Source organism: Salvelinus sp. IW2-2015, linkage group LG10 (genome assembly GCF_002910315.2).
Source record: "Salvelinus sp. IW2-2015 linkage group LG10, ASM291031v2, whole genome shotgun sequence".
NCBI classification, from domain to species: Eukaryota; Metazoa; Chordata; class Actinopteri; order Salmoniformes; family Salmonidae; genus Salvelinus; species Salvelinus sp. IW2-2015.
In genome coordinates this window covers 10,135,751-10,151,975 of record NC_036850.1, presented here as the reverse complement: position 1 = coordinate 10,151,975, position 16,225 = coordinate 10,135,751, and positions in this window count along the sequence as shown.

The window sequence follows — 16,225 nt, the reverse complement described above, 5'->3', positions numbered from 1 at the left end:
TGATCCATAGCTGTTCCCTCTTTAAAAAGATGATCAATTGCAATTTGTCCTCCTCTCCTACAGTATGTGAAACTTTGTGAGCTTTAACAAAGGCATATTGTGATGACTTGACACATCATCTGTGAGGAGAGGACAGGGAAGGGTAGAACAATGACACAATAAGACTCAATTTGCCAGCTATATATGCCAACTTCTGCAGCAGAACAATATACAAAGTTAAAATGGGATCTGGAATAGGCAATTAACACTATTTTTCAACTTTCCCTTTGAATCTGCGATAAATAGAGGAATAACGGTATAGGAGACCAACAGTAAATTTGGTGGTAGAAAGAGGTGACCTTGTTAGGTAATTAACATCTTCTTCTGAGTTTAATTAGGAAGCTAAATCAATTCAAAATAAGCATAGAAGGAAAGTAGGCTATCAAAAAAGAAGGGGATATGAAAGTAAAGTCTGTTTTAATTGTATGAAAGCATTAAAAAATGCACCTGTTCGTGAGTAAATTGCTTCCCTCTTGGAAATCCACAGAGGCCCAGCGCTATTCAAAATAGCGTCAAGTGTTAAGATAGCTATTTATGTACTTGGTTACACGGAGAGAAAAAAATTAGAAGAAATCCAAATGATTTCCTTGTTTCAGTCCCCTTGTTAGGATTCAAAACAATGCCTCAAACTTTTTAGATTTAGTGCTTCGTGTCTCTGTTGGCTCGTCTTTGCCAGCCAAACCCTGTCTTAACCCCCTTTGGTGTTCAGCGAACATCCTCATCCTCAACCTAACCATAATCACTTCCTGATGTTTACATTTTTTCTGCTCTTGAATCCCTGAGCCACATTTGTATCTAATCCAAAAATAAAAGCGCGGTTCTCGCGTGAATGACAGCCGAGTGACAGTGCATGTAGATTAATCATATATTCATCAGAGATTTAATTGAGATTGGGTACATAGGTCACAGAGTTAACGTAGCGGGGATGCGCCAGGATCTGTAATGATGATTGACGGCATGACAAGGCTAGGTTGACACTGGTCCTCACGTGGACATGTAGACGACTGCCTTCACCAAGCTACCTGTGGACATCTCAGCCACCTAGCCGACAAGTAGGGCCAACACATACAGATCTGGAGACTGTGTAGGAGGAGCAATGACCATAATATCAGTTCATTTGTCTGACATTGAACAAAACAACACTCACCGGAAGCCTAGAATAGACAAAATGGCAGTTCCGAGACAAGAACTGTCAGTTCAAACAATGAGCAGAAGAGAAAAGGCCAAGAGAGTGAAGTCAAGTGGTGGTAATAGTAGGTGGAGATGTAAGGAGTACCTTTAAAACATTTGGCCAGACACTTGTAGCTCCAGGACTCTTCACATTTCAGTAGCAGACTGGCTGCAGAGCCGGATAAGAAGGAAAACATGTCATGTAGACTGTTAGGCACTCAGTTGAACACAGATAAGGTTATCTATCTCCAGTAAGTAGCTAAGTACACAAACAACATAATACAGCGTATCCTCACTCAATAGCAAAACCACGGTGCCTGGAAAAGGGTTCTGGTCAGGTCTATACTTGTCCCTCATAGATGAGCATCCAGCAGGTACAGAGGATGTGGAGGGTCTTGTAATTGCCTACAAGTGATGCTCTAATAACACGCTTGTAACCTCCAGACCTCTCAAGAGGGCCTTTTCTCTCGGTTTCAAAAAAAGGAAGAGTGAGAGAGAGAGAGAGAYWGAGAACCACCATGAAAAGAAGAAGAGAATAAAACCACTCCACCTTGCATGAGACTGGCAGCGCTTCATCCGGCTGCAATTATATAGACTAATTAGAGTTTCACAATTTCTTGTTTGAAGTATAAAGAAACGACAATGGAGGGCCTGTGAAAAGCTATAATGCAGAGCGTACAGGCGTTCAAAATCCAGCCTAATCCAGCACTACCGTGTACCCATATGATAACATACAGCAGTAGACTACGTCCTCCATTCCATTTTTTATTTTTTTGTTGCTTTTTTAAATTTTTTACCATCTGGCCCTCTCATCTCCCACATAAAAAAAAAGAAAACTAATTCATGTTCCGAGTCATCCGCATGATGAATAGTGTAGGTCCAGGTGCTACCAGAGTAAAAAGGAAAGAGAAATGGAGAGGGGAAAGGAAGATTATATATGTATATCATCTCCCATTGTAAACAAGGCCGCTTTTAAACTCCTCCGATGATTAGAGCAGCGGCTTTTACTACAATACATCGCTATCCACAATGTTAATAATTAGATATTTAATTAGTTACTCTACATAGCCTCGTGATGCACAAGACAGACAGAAATGGTGGCAGGAATATGAAGGGGAGGGCTGGAAATGAAGGATGGCGGGAGGGAGAGCGAGAGGGAAGGGGAAAAAAAGAGAAAGCTTTCTTTATGGCTTCCTCTTTTTTTGTATCATATGAAGGTCACAATGCGATGTGAATGTTTGGGTCAGCGGCAGTGAATTATGCCACCCAGACAAGCTTTTAACCCATGTTGCCTTCAGTCTCAGGGAGAGCAGAGCAAGACGAGATGTGCCGGCAGACTCTCTCTCTCTCTCGCTCTCTTTCTCTCTCTCTCTCCCTCTCTCTCTTGCTCTCTCTCTATCGCTCTCTACCCTCCCCCCCTCTCTTTAAACAGTTTTCTATTGAAGAGGATTCAATCACCATAATGAATCTGAGGCCATGCGGCAATCTTCTCCACAGAAATAATTTCTAAAAGGTTATAGAATTTGTAAAATGAACAGCTTGGAGGAAGTAAATGGCCGTGTGTGTGTTTGTGTGTGAGTGCGTGCGTGCGTGTGTGTGCTATGTGTGTGTGTGTGTTTGTGTGTGAGTGCGTGCGTGCGTGTGTGTGTGTGCTATGTGTGTGTGTGCGTGCATGCTTGCATGGGGAGGAGGAATCAATTATCCCAGGACATAAGACAGTCATAATATTTAGTGCACATCATTCACTGTCGTCAGGTAGGCTTGTGGGAAGGCAATGTTTATTTTTGGGGGTCAGCATGTTCTGTTACACCTCATGAAGGGCGAGGTGAGTGGAACGAAGTGTGAGGTGTGCTGCATATAGGGATGTGACAATTGGAACCATCTTCATAACGTTTAAACAGCCATTTTTTTTGTTTTCCGTTAAAGACGATAAGAAAAATTCAAAAAAATTCCACTTGAATTCCCAAAGCAGATGGAGTACATCGCGCTTCCCGCGGGGAGAGAAATTTGTATCATTATGTTGCTGCTGCTCTTGCTTTTCACAAGAGTGGCACGTGTAGCTTGTTGTTGTTGTCGTCCAATCCAAGTCATCAAACTGGCACTACGCTACAGTCATAGAGCTACAGCCTCCGTTTGGCAAGTTATTAGGCGTTATCAATGGAAGATGGAATTAAACTGAAAGTATTCCAAGTTACATTTTAACGACAGGCTAAAACACCAAGAGCCAACAGGTAGGCTGCTACTTAATAGTCTGAATCGTGTTCTTATTTACTGTAGGAACGGGAGAAAGGGCACAGTAATAGTTATTTGCTCTCAATTAGCCTAGCTAACGTTAGCTAACTAGCTAGCTTAACTAGCTGATATCGGTTTGATGCAGTCATGACGGGTACTACACTGAACAAAAATATTAACGCAACGCAACAATTTCAAATTTTACTGCATTACAGTTCATATAAAGATATCAGTCAATTGAAATAAATAAATTAGGCCCTAATCTATGGATTTCACATGACTGGGAATACAGATATGCATCTGTTGGCCACAGACACCTTAAAACTTCTTCAGGGTAGGGGCAGCATTTTCACTTTTGGATAAATAGCGTCCCCAATTTCAACTTCATTCTACTCATCCCCAGAATATAAGATATGCATATTATTAGTAGATTTGGATAGAAAACACTCTGACGTTTCTAAAACTGTATGAATCGTGTCTGTGAGCATAACAGAACTTATGTAGCAGGCAAAGCCCCGAGGACAAACCATTCAGATTTTTTTTTTTTTTGAGGTCACTGTCTTTTCAATGAGTTTTCATTGGGACACCAGATTTCTAAGGGACTTGTTTGCAGTTCCTACCGCTTCCACTGGATGTCACCAGTCTTTGGAAATTGGTTGAGGTTATTCCTTTGTGTAATGAAGAAGTACGGCCATCGTAAATGAGGGTCAATTGAAGTAAATTGTTTGAGAGAGGCACATTACCAAAAAAGTTGCGTCAGTTTGTTTTCTTTTTGTATTGAACACAGATCATCCCGTCTTCAAATTGATCGATTATTAACGTTTAAAAATACCTAACGTTGTATTACAAAAGTAGTTTGAAATGTTTTGGTAAAGTTTACATGTAACTTTTGATATATTTTGTAGTGTCGTTGCGCATGTTGGAAGCTGTGTTTTTCTGGATGAAACGCGCCAAATAAATTGACATTTTGGATATATATATCGACGGAATTAATCGAACAAAAGGACCATTTGTGATGTTTATGGGACATATTGGAGTGCCAATAAAAGAATTTCGTCAAAGGTAAGGCATGAATTATATTTTTATTTCTGCGTTTTGTGTCGTGCCTGCAGTGTTGAAATATGCTACTCTCTTTGTTTACTGTTGTGCTGTCATCAGATAATAGCATCTTTTTGAAATCTGACATGTTGGCTGGATTCACAACGAGTGTAGCTTTAATTTGGTATCTTACATGTGTGATTTAATGAAAGTTTGATTTTTATATCATTTTATTTGAATATGGCGCTCTGTATTTTCCCTGGCTATTGGCCAYGTGGGACGCAAGCAACCTACCCCAGAGAGGTTAAAAAAGGTAGGGGCGTGGATCAGAAAACCAGTCAGTGTCTGGTATGAACACCATTTACCTCATGCAGCACGACATCTCCTTCGCATAGAGTTGTTCAGGCTGTTGATTGTGGCCTGTGGAATGTTGTCCCACTCGTCTTCAATGGCTGTGCGAAGTTGCTGGATATTGGCGGGGAACTGGAACACGCTGTCGTACATATTGATCCAGAGCATCCCAAACATGCTCAATGGGTGACATGTCTGGTGAGTATGCAGGTCATGGAAGAACTGGGACATTTTCAGCTTCCAGGAATTGTCTACAAATCCTTGCGACATGGGGGTGTGCATTATCATGCAGAAACATGAGCTGATGTAAGGCACGACAATGGGCCTCAGGATCTTGTCACGTTATCTCTGTGCATTCCAACTGCCATCGATAAAATGCAATTTTGTTTGTTGTCCAGGGCAAACCGCTCGCCCACACAACGCCATAAATGATGTCTGCCATCTGACCGGTACAGTTGAAACCAGGATTCATCTATGAAGAGCACACTTCTCCAGCGTTCCAGTGGCCATCGAAGGTGAGCATTTTCCCACTGGTCGGTTGCAACGCTGAACTGCAGTCAGGTCAAGACCCTGGTGAGGACAATGAGCACGCAGATGAGCTTCCCTGAGACGGTTTCTGACAGTTTGTGCAGATATTCTTCGGTCGTGCAAACCCACAGTTTCATCAGCTGTCCAGGAGTCTGGTTTTAGATGATCCCACAGGTGAAGAAGCTGGATGTGGTGTTCCTGGGCTGGCATGGTTACACGTGGTCTGCGGTTGTGAGGCCGGTTGGACATACTGCCAAATTCTTTAAAACGATGTTGGAGGCGGCCTTTTATTGTCTCCTTATAAGGTGCAACTGTGTAATGATCATGCTGTTTCATCAGCTTTTTGATATGCCACACATGTCAGTTGGATGGATTATCTTGGCAAAGGAGAAATGCTCACTAACAGGGATGTAAAGAAATTTGTGCACAACATTTTAATAAAATACGTTTTTTGGGCGTATGGAGCATTTTGGGGATCTTTAATTTCAGCTCATGAAACATTGGACCAACTATTTACATGTTTAGTTGATATTTGTGGTCAATATATATTATCAGATTAGACGATAAATAACTAGGTCCCCTCGTCACACAGAAGCACACCACACGGTCCCTCCCCCACCCCCTGCTTGATGTGCTGCTCTGCTTCTCTCTCCCTCGTGCATCACAACTCCAGTTAACCTCTTGAATGACAGGGCAACATTTAGATTTCTACGTAAATAGGCATTACCAAACGTAATCATTTTTCATTAGATGGCAATGAAGAACTGGTAATGTTGCATAGTTTTAGAAAGTTCTGGAAGTCACCATTCTGATAAAAATAGTTACAAAATAAACTTTTGAGGACACAAGCTCAAGTACAAAGTACAAATATTTGGACAAAATGAAAAATCATAATGTGCCTTCAGAAAGTATCCACATTTTGTAGTGTTACTAAGAAAGATTCAAATTGATTTAATTGTTATTTTTTGTCAACGATCCACAGGGAATTTCTACTAGGATTAAATGTCAGGAATTGTGAAAAACTGAGTTTAAATGTATTTGGCTAAGGTGTATGTAAACTTCCGACTTCAACTGTATATGTATATATACAGTAAAAATTCCCTTAGGTCAGATAAGAGCACCACTTTATTTTAAGAATGTGAAATGTCAGAATAATAGTAGAGAGAATGATTTATTTCAACTTTTATTTCTCTCATCACATTCCCAGTGGGTCAGAAGTTTACATACACTCAATTAGTATTTGGTAGCATTGCCTTTAAATTGTTTAACTTTGGTTAAACGTTTTGGGTAGTCTTCCACAAGCTTCCCACAATAAGTTGGGGGAATTTTGGCCCAGGTTTGTAGTCAGGATTGTAGGCCTCCATGCTCGAACATGCTTTTTCAGTTCTGCCCACAATTTTTTTATGGGATTGAGGTCAGGGCTTTGTGATGGCCACTCCAATACCTTGACTTTGTCGTCCTTTTTGTTTTTTGTTGTCCTAGCCATTTTGCCACAACTTTGGAAGTATGCTTGGGGTAATTGTCCATTTGGAAGACCGATTTGCGACCAAGCTTTAACTTCCTGACTGATGACTTCGGCTTGCAAGCCTCCCCCTTTTTCCTCCAAACATAACGATGGTCATTATGGCCAAAGAGTTCTACTTTTGTTTCATCAGACCAGAGGACATTTCTCCAAAAAGTACGATATTTGTCCCCATGTGCAGTTGCGAACCGTTGTCTGGCTTTTTTATGGCGGTTTTGGAGCAGTGGCTTCTTCCTTTCTGAGCGGTCTTTCAGGTTATGTCGATATAGGACTCGTTTTACTGTGGATATAGATAGTTTTGTACCTGTTTCCTCCAGCGGCAGGTAGCCTAGTGGTTAGAGCATTGGACTTGTAACCGAAAAGCTGCAAGATCAAATCCCTGAGCTGACAAGGTGAAAATCTGTCATTCTGCCCCTGAACAAGGCAGGTAACCCACTGTTCCTAGGATGTCATTGAAAATAAGAATTTGTTCTAAACTGGCTTTCCTAGTAAAATATAAGGTTGTTCTGGGATTGATTTGCACTTTTCGCACCAAAGTACGTTCATCTCTAGGAGATAGAATGCATCTCCTTCCTGAGCGGTATGACGGCTGCGTGGTCCCATGGTGTTTATACTTGTGTACTATTGTTTGTACAGATGAACGTGGTACCTTCAGGCGTTTCCACCGGTCCGGTCTCAGATTTCCACCGGTCTAATGTCCATTGCTCGTGTTTCTTTGACCAAGAAAGTCTATTCTTCTTATTGGTGTCCTTTAGTAGTGGTTTCTTTGCAGCAATTCGACCATGAAGGCCTGATTCACGCAGTCTCCTCTGAACAGTTGATGTTGAGATGTGTCTGTTACTTGAACTCCATTAAGCATTTTTTTATGGGCTGTAATTTCTGAGGCTGGTAACTCCGATTATTAACTTATCCTCTGCAGCAAAGGTAACTCTGGGTCTTCCTTTGCTGTGGCGGTCCTTCATGAGAGACAGTTTCATCATAGCGCTTGATGTTTTTTGCGACTGCACTTGAAGACACTTTCAAAGTTCTTAACATTTTCCAGATTCACTGACCTTCATGTCTTAAAGTAATGATGGACTGCCGTTCCTCTTTGCTTATTTGAGCTGTTCTTGCCATAATATAGACTTGTATTTTACTAAATAGAGCGATCTTCTGTATACCATACCTACCTTGTCACAACACAACTGATTGGCTCAAATGCATTAAGAAGGAAAGAAATTCCACAGATTAAGTTTTAACAAGGCTCACCTGTTAATTGAAATGCATTCCAGGTGACTACCTCATGAAACTGGTTGAAAGAATGCCAAGAGTGTGCAAAGCTGTCGTCAAGGCAAAGGTTGGCTACTTTGAAGAATCTCAAATATAAAATACATTTTGAATGTATTGGTTACTACATGATTCCATATGTGTTATTTCATAATTTTGATGTCTTCACTATTATTCTACAATGTAGAAAATAATACAAATAAAGAAAAACCCTTGAATGAGTAGGTGTGTCCAAACTTTTGACTGGTACCATATTTATCTTGATTATATAAGTATTCAACCCCCATAGTCAATAAACCACCTTAGAAATCCCTTTGGCAGTGATTACAGCTGTGAGTCTTTCTGGGTAAGTCACTAAGTGCTTTCCACACCTGGATTGTGAAACATTTGCCCATTACTCTTTTCAAAATTCTTCAAGCTCTGTAAGATTGGTTGTTGACCATTGCTAGACAACCATTTTCAGTTATTGCCATACATTTTCAAGCAGATTTAACTCAGCCACCCAGGACCATTCACTGTCTTCTTGGTAAGCAACTCCAGTGTAGATTTTGCCTTGTGTTTTAGGTTATTGTCCTGCTGAAAGGTGAATTAATCTCCCAGTGTCTGGTGGAAAGCAGATGAATCTGGTTTTCCTCTAGGATTTTGCCTGTGCTTAGCCCCATTCTGTTTCTTTTTTATCCTAAAAAACCCAGTCCTTAATGACTACAAGCATACCCATAACATGATGCACCCACCACTACGCTTGAAAATATGGAGAGTGGTACTCAGTAATGTGTTGTATTGGATTTGCCCTAAACATAATGCTTTGTATTCAGGACAAAAAGTGAATTGCTTTTCCACATTTTTTACAGTATAACTTTAGTGCCTTATTGCAATCAGGATGCATGTTTTGGAATATTTTTATTCTGTAGATGCTTCCTTCTTTTCACTCCGTCAATTAGGTTAGTATCGTGGAGTGACTACAATGTTGTTGATACATCATCAGTTTTTCTCCTATCACAGCCATTAAACATTGTAACTGTTTTAAAGTCACCATTGGCCTCATTGAGAAATTTCCAATTTCCTCCTTTGCGAGGCATTGGAAAACCTCCTTGGTCTTCATGGTTAGATCTGTGTTTGAAATTCACTGCTCGACTGGGGGACCTTACAGATAGTTGTACACTCTTAGAAAAAAGGATTCCAAAAGGGTTCTTCGGCTGTCCCCATTACCCTCTGTGTAAAGGGTTCTACATGGAACTCAAAAGGGTTCTACCTGGAACCAAAAATGGTTCTTCAAAGGGTTATCCGATGGGGACAGCCAAAGAACGCTTTTAAGTTCTAGATAGCACCTTTTTTTCTAAGAGTGTATTTGTGGGGTACAGAGATGAACAGAGATGTACAGTCATTCAAAAATCATGTTAAACACTATTATTGCACACACAGTAAGCTGATGCAACTTATTATGTGACTTGTAAAGCAACTGTTCACTCCTGAACTTATTTAAGCTTGCCATAACAAAGGGGTTGAATACTTATTGACTCAAGACATTTCAGCTTTTAATTTTTTATATATTTTTTCCAATTCAACAAAAGTGGCTTGAAATTGACTGAAATGCTTTTAAAATTTTGTAACAATCGAATTAGAAATTACTTACTTTTAGATTGTACCTTTCTTATAACTGTAAAAGAATCATGATCATACTTCGTGACAGTACATTATTAGCACCATTTCATATAACTGACAACAGAGAATTTTCTCCTAAACATCCACTTAACGGCACAGAGACACCATTGAAATTCGTGCAGACTTGTCACAACTTCAGCTTTAAGCACGTGATTTTTCATAAAATGCAACTAACTGGATCAGACAACATAAAAGGCATTTCATTTTTACAATTATTGTCTAACAAGTATTTAAATACCTTGATTGTTTAATTCTAACATTATATTATTCTAATATGTAATACAAATCTCCAGAGACACCATTGAAATTCGTTCCAACTTCAGCTTTAAGCAAAACGTGATTTTGTCCAACTGTGACCAAGAGAAAGTGGTATTGTTTAAATTCTTTGTCTGGATAGGCAGGTAAATGTGATATGTCACTCCATATGCAAATGTAGAGTCTGACACTTCAAGTCAGCTCCAATGAGACAGTGGCGTTGCCAGATTATTCAAATATGTAATACAAATCTCCAAACTTATTTTTGTTTTGCTTTATAGAACTATTAAATGCTCCAGGGCTAATTTCGTCAGCATTTTGGCATGTTTTCTAGATTTAGAACATAAAACAAGATTTATAAAGCAAACATTATCCTTTAGGTCTAGGACAGCAAAAACTTCTGTTGTTTAAGTATAGGTTGCAGAACAATGATTCAAATATTTGGTTACCCTTTACCTGACACCTAGCGTCATAAAACACATAAAACGTTATGATACGGTCTTAACCATGCCATGATATGTCGTAACAGTAGACATAACTTGTCATATCCTGTCACAATATGGTCAAATTACTGTCATGACCCATATATTTACACCTGTTGTTACATATAGTGTGTTATTTTATGGCTGGTTATGACACGTCGTGGGCCCCCTCGCCTTGCGGGGGCTGCGCGGATGTGTGCTACGCCGGTGCAATACGAGAGTGGCAGCGGAGAGCAGACATATGGGACTTTCTGGCACTATAAGGTTTGTACACCAAAATGTCAGTCCGCTCAAAGTCCCCCGTATAGGGGACTTAACATAATAAAAACATAATACAATTCGTTTTTTTCTCCTCCTACTAACATTACAGCATTGTCGCATAAGGTATTTGTTTAATTTAAATGTTTCCCTTTATGATGATGATTGGAACCTGATAGTGGTAGTTTTGTGATAACCACACCGGGATTTTAATTTTGTGAAGGGATTTTATTTTTTACGTTACCAAACTAAATTTCGTTTTAAACGTTTTAACGTTCACACTAGCTGCATCATCTCCTCCCCTCCTCTCTTCCTGTGCCACGCCTGGCAGGCGTGCCGGCGATGGTGCGTGAGAGGGAGCCACCCCTCACTGAGACTTATAATCATATGCTAGATTAGGTTAAATTGTGCACAAACCCTTCAGTGATTCTGCTCGCTATCTCCAAGGGAAACTGATTCATCCCTCTCCCAGTCCATGCCGCTGTTAAACACGTACAGACATGTTTGTCCTTAAACACACAGTTAACAAAGACACACACACACACACACACATGAACACACAACCCAAGGCCGACTTTACATCCGTCTCTCAGACTTGATTGGCATCAATTCATTGTCGTTAATTAACTACCACAATCTAAACATGAGGAAATGCATGGTATGTGATATGTCTATTTTACAAATAAGGTTGATTGGATCCTGGATGCTGATTGGTCGATAGCAGGGAGTTATAGCACCACAATCCCACCATTCCACAGCCCAGCCAGTCAATTTATAAATAATCTCCCCTGGAAAAAAGTGTTGAAACTATATTTCCCCATGCTACTAGCTTAGCATAATATAAGCCTCGCTGTGTGTCTATCCGACCTGTGCAACATGTAGCTTTTATTTGTGTTATCTCCACCATACCATGCACATGAACGTGACGAGACTGACAGCTTTTCTGATCAAGGCGAGTTCATTTATCAAAATCATTAAAGTAGATACAGTGGGGAGAACAAGTATTTGATACACTGCCGATTTTGCAGGTTTTCCTACTTACAAAGCATGTAGAGGTCTGTAATTATTATCATAGGTACACTTCAACTATGAGAGACGGAATCTAAAACAAAAATCCAGAAAATCACATTGTATGATTTTTAAGTAATTAATTAGCATTTTATTGCATGACATAAGTATTTGATACATCAGAAAAGCAGAACTTAATATTTGGTACAGAAACCTTTGTGCAATTACAGAGATCATACGATTCCTGTAGTTCTTGACTAGGTTTGCACACACTGCAGCAGGGATTTGGCCCACTCCTCCCTACAGATCTTCTCCAGATCCTTCAGGTTTCGGGCTGTCGCTGGGCAATACGGACTTTCAGCTCCCTCCAAAGATTTTCTATTGGGTTCAGGTCTGGAGACTGGCTAGGCCACTCCAGGACCTTGAGATGCTTCTTACGGAGCCACTCCTTAGTTGCCATGGCTGTGTGCTTCGTGTCGTTGTCATGCTGGAAGACCCAGCCACGACCCATCTTCAATGCTCTTACTGAGGGAAGAGGTTGTTGGCCAAGATCTCGCGATACATGGCCCCATCCATCCTCCCTCAATACGGTGCAGTCGTCCTGTCCCCTTTGCAGAAAAGCATCCCCAAAGAATGAGTTTCCACCTCCATGCTCACGGTTGGGATGGTTCTTGGGTTGTACTCATACTTCTTCTTCCTCCAAACACGGCGAGTGGAGTTAGACCAAAAAGCTCTATTTTGTCTCATCAGACCACATGACCTTCTCCCATTCCTCCTCTGGATCATCCAGATGGTCATTGGCAAACTTCAGACAGGCCTGGACATGCACTGGCTTAAGCAGGGGGACCTTGCGTGCGCTGCAGGATTTAATCCATGACGGCGTAGTGTGTTACTAATGGTTTTCTTTGAAACTGTGGTCCCAGCTCTCTTCAGGTCATTGACCAGTCCTGCCGTGTAGTTCTGGGCTGATCCCTCACCTTCCTCATGATCATTGATGCCCCACGAGGTGAAATCTTGCATGGAGCCCCAGACCGAGGGTGATTGACCGTCATCTTGAACTTCTTCCATTTTCTAATAATTGCGCCAACAGTTGTTTCCTTCTCACAAGCTGCTTGCCTAATGTCCTGTAGCCAATCCCACCTTGTGCAGGTCTACAATTTTATCCCTGATGTCCTTACACAGCTCTCTGGTCTTGGCCATTGTGGAGAGAGTTGGAATCTGTTTGATTGTGTGTGGACAGGTCTTTTATACAGGTAACGAGTTCAAACAGGTGCAGTTAATACAGGTAATGAGTGGAGAACAGGAGGGCTTCTTAAAGAAAAACTAACAGGTCTGTGAGAGACGGAATTCTTACTGGTTGGTAGGTGATCAAATACTTATGTCAGCAATAAAATGCAAATTAATTATTTAAAAATCATACAATATGATTTTCTGGATTTTTGTTTTAGATTCCGTCTCTCACAGTTGAAGTGTACCTATGATAAAAATTACAGACCTCTACATGCTTTGTAAGTAGGAAAACCTGCAAAATCGGCAGTGTATCAAATACTTGTTCTCCCCACTGTATATGCCACAAATTGGCAAAGGTAAATCAAACGAAAACTGTTTGCTGTCATTTCAGCTGCTTGATGTCATTGTGTGTTAGCTTTAGTTGGCTAGCCTAACTATTATCTTATTGACTCAACAATCAGCTAGTTGTTGACTATTTATACATTATTTACTAAATCATTGTTTATTGAAGTTCTTGTCTCTAGTCATCATTGAACCTCTACTAGCTAGCTAGATGAAAATGATTTGTTTACCATAGCAATGTGGAATGAATAGAATAAATGACTGGGTCAAAATGTGAAAATATCAGAATTTCAGAACTAACAACTGGCTTTTGTCCGGACTATATTGTCTGGTGGAAGGATGATATAAGACTAAGTTACTGAATAAAATAAAGTGTTTTATGAAAACTTTTATGTTTTATAAAAGCAATAAAGCCCTCGACCCTGGGAATTATTGTGTGATAACACACTCCTAGGGGCTGTTTCCCTTGGAGGGAGTTATAACACAATAATCCCCGGGTTCTCAAGCATTATTGCTTAACTACACTCATTTATTCTACATTGGATGATCTTTGAAGGAGCATCATTTCCTGATGAGGACTACCTTGACATCAATTGGGTCAACAGACATCTATCATGAGCACACTCCTCTCTATAAACTGGTCACTGAGACCAGTTGTCTTGAGTCTGCTGTATGCATTACATGAGTAATAGATGACAGTCCATCCCACAAGGCACTATCAGACACATACAGTAACCATCACACATAATCACACGTTGAATCATAAAGACAGCACTCACAAGTACAGTAGGCCCACAGTATACCAGCACAGCACCCAGTGTTTCGATTGATCGGTGTGAGTCATTTTTGTCTGACACTCACGTACAACCTTCAGCTCACGTACAACCTTCAGCCATCATAGGCACAACATTCTGATAACATCCTCCATTCTTTCATACCAAGCCATATGAACGCCAGCTGTGGCAGGCCCATTATCTTACAACAATAACGGACCTGAAACCTGAACATTCGGGTCGATAGAATGGACGTTTTGAAGCGGGAGTAGGAATGCCTCCACTGTGAGTGTACTGTGGGGGATCCCTGTGGCCTGTATTTTAGGGAGCGAAGCTCCATTGGCTGTAATGAACTCTTAAAAACAGCAAGTAGTGTGGAGCGCCCTGCGTGTGGAGAGCAGAGATAGGCCCTGCAGCTCCTGAGTGTCAGTCTTGAAAAGGTTCGGGGATGAATGAGTGCGGAGAATCAAAGGGAGATTACACGTCTGACCATGTATCATCCTCGATATATTGAACTCAGCCTTTGTGGAGACGGAGCGCTTATAAAAAGTGGCATTGTGCTCGGCTGAAAGACCGTGTGGGTTCTCTGCATGACTAATCTGTCCCCCCGCATTATTTTATTCAATCTTCTCCGACTTTATGTCTTTGACATTTTTGCTACACTCAGTAACTTTGAGTTGAATGGACAATTTGAAAGATTTTTAAAGGCATTTGCCAAGGCCCATGTGCAGGAGAACAAAAAAGAGACTCTTTGTTTCAATGCATAATTTATGACAAAAAAAATGGTTTTCCGACTAATTCCAGTAGGCAGGCTCAAGTCTTAAGCACATTCTTTTTACACTCAATATTGGAAAGAGTGTTGAATTTCTAAAGGGAAACATTTGATAGCTCTTAAAAGTCTCTTCTTTCCGAACTCCCTTACCTCCACACACACACACACCTCACTTTACCTTCAGATGCTAGGGAATGGGATTCACCATGAATAAATACTTTAAGTATGATATTTATATTCTTGCTTAACCAAACTGCTAAGAAGAACAGTTCAGAGTCAATGAGCTACTTTTGCATTCATGAGGATTACTGACTGTCGCTTTGCATTCAATGCCAATCACAAATGGGCTCACACACACGCAAACAAACAAACACACACACACACACACACACACACAATCACACACTTAAGTCTGATTATAACAAATGTGCTGAAGTACCTCATCATTCTCCCGGAGAAACCTTAAAATGAACACTGAGCACACACATACTGTTTGACACATGAGGATATAATGACAGTGAAATATGATTACCCTACCCGCTTTTAGAGGTCAGTGGTATTAAGAGATTACTTAAAGTCGATAAGCAATCATCATTTGAATATTTGATTATGAAACGCTCCTGTTAAATTGATTATAGTGGTGCTCGGGGCAGGCAGGGGTGAGAGCAGCACCTGGCGACATACGGAGGTGTGTGGCATGGTTCTAATAGGAGCCCTCTGGGCTCTGGAACATCCCACCAGTGGGGGACTGCCTGCCCCTCCCTCTCTAGGCTAATCATCCCAGGTGTGAGCTCTGCTCCTACCCCCCCTCCACTCCTCCACTCCCCACCACCTCCCCTGCCTGCCTCCGAGCAGACCAGAGGTCTACTCTGCAGCCCTGGATTCAGGTTAGAGTGAGTGATTGAGCCACAGAGGTGCTCTTTGAAACACGCCACCAATGCACGTACAGTAGACCTACAACAGCCAGAGAGGTACTGTGGAATCCATATGACTAAATCTTTGATCCTGTGGCCTGAAATCAACTTCAATTGTGCACTATAAAACAGCTGTGTACTATGAAAGACCATGTCTGTATTACAAATGTGCAGGGATCCTAGGCAGTCCTCAACATTGTTTGTACAATGTGTTAAAGGCTCTCCTAGGGTCCTCTGTGCTGAGTGTTCCAACAACCAGCCATGAGATGCAGGGGGAAAAAACAGTCCCTCAACTCTTCCATGAAAACAAGACCTTTACTATCAGGCCATTCATCCATACTTTGTCTGACACGTTTTTAATAAGGAGGCGGTGTAAAGTGACT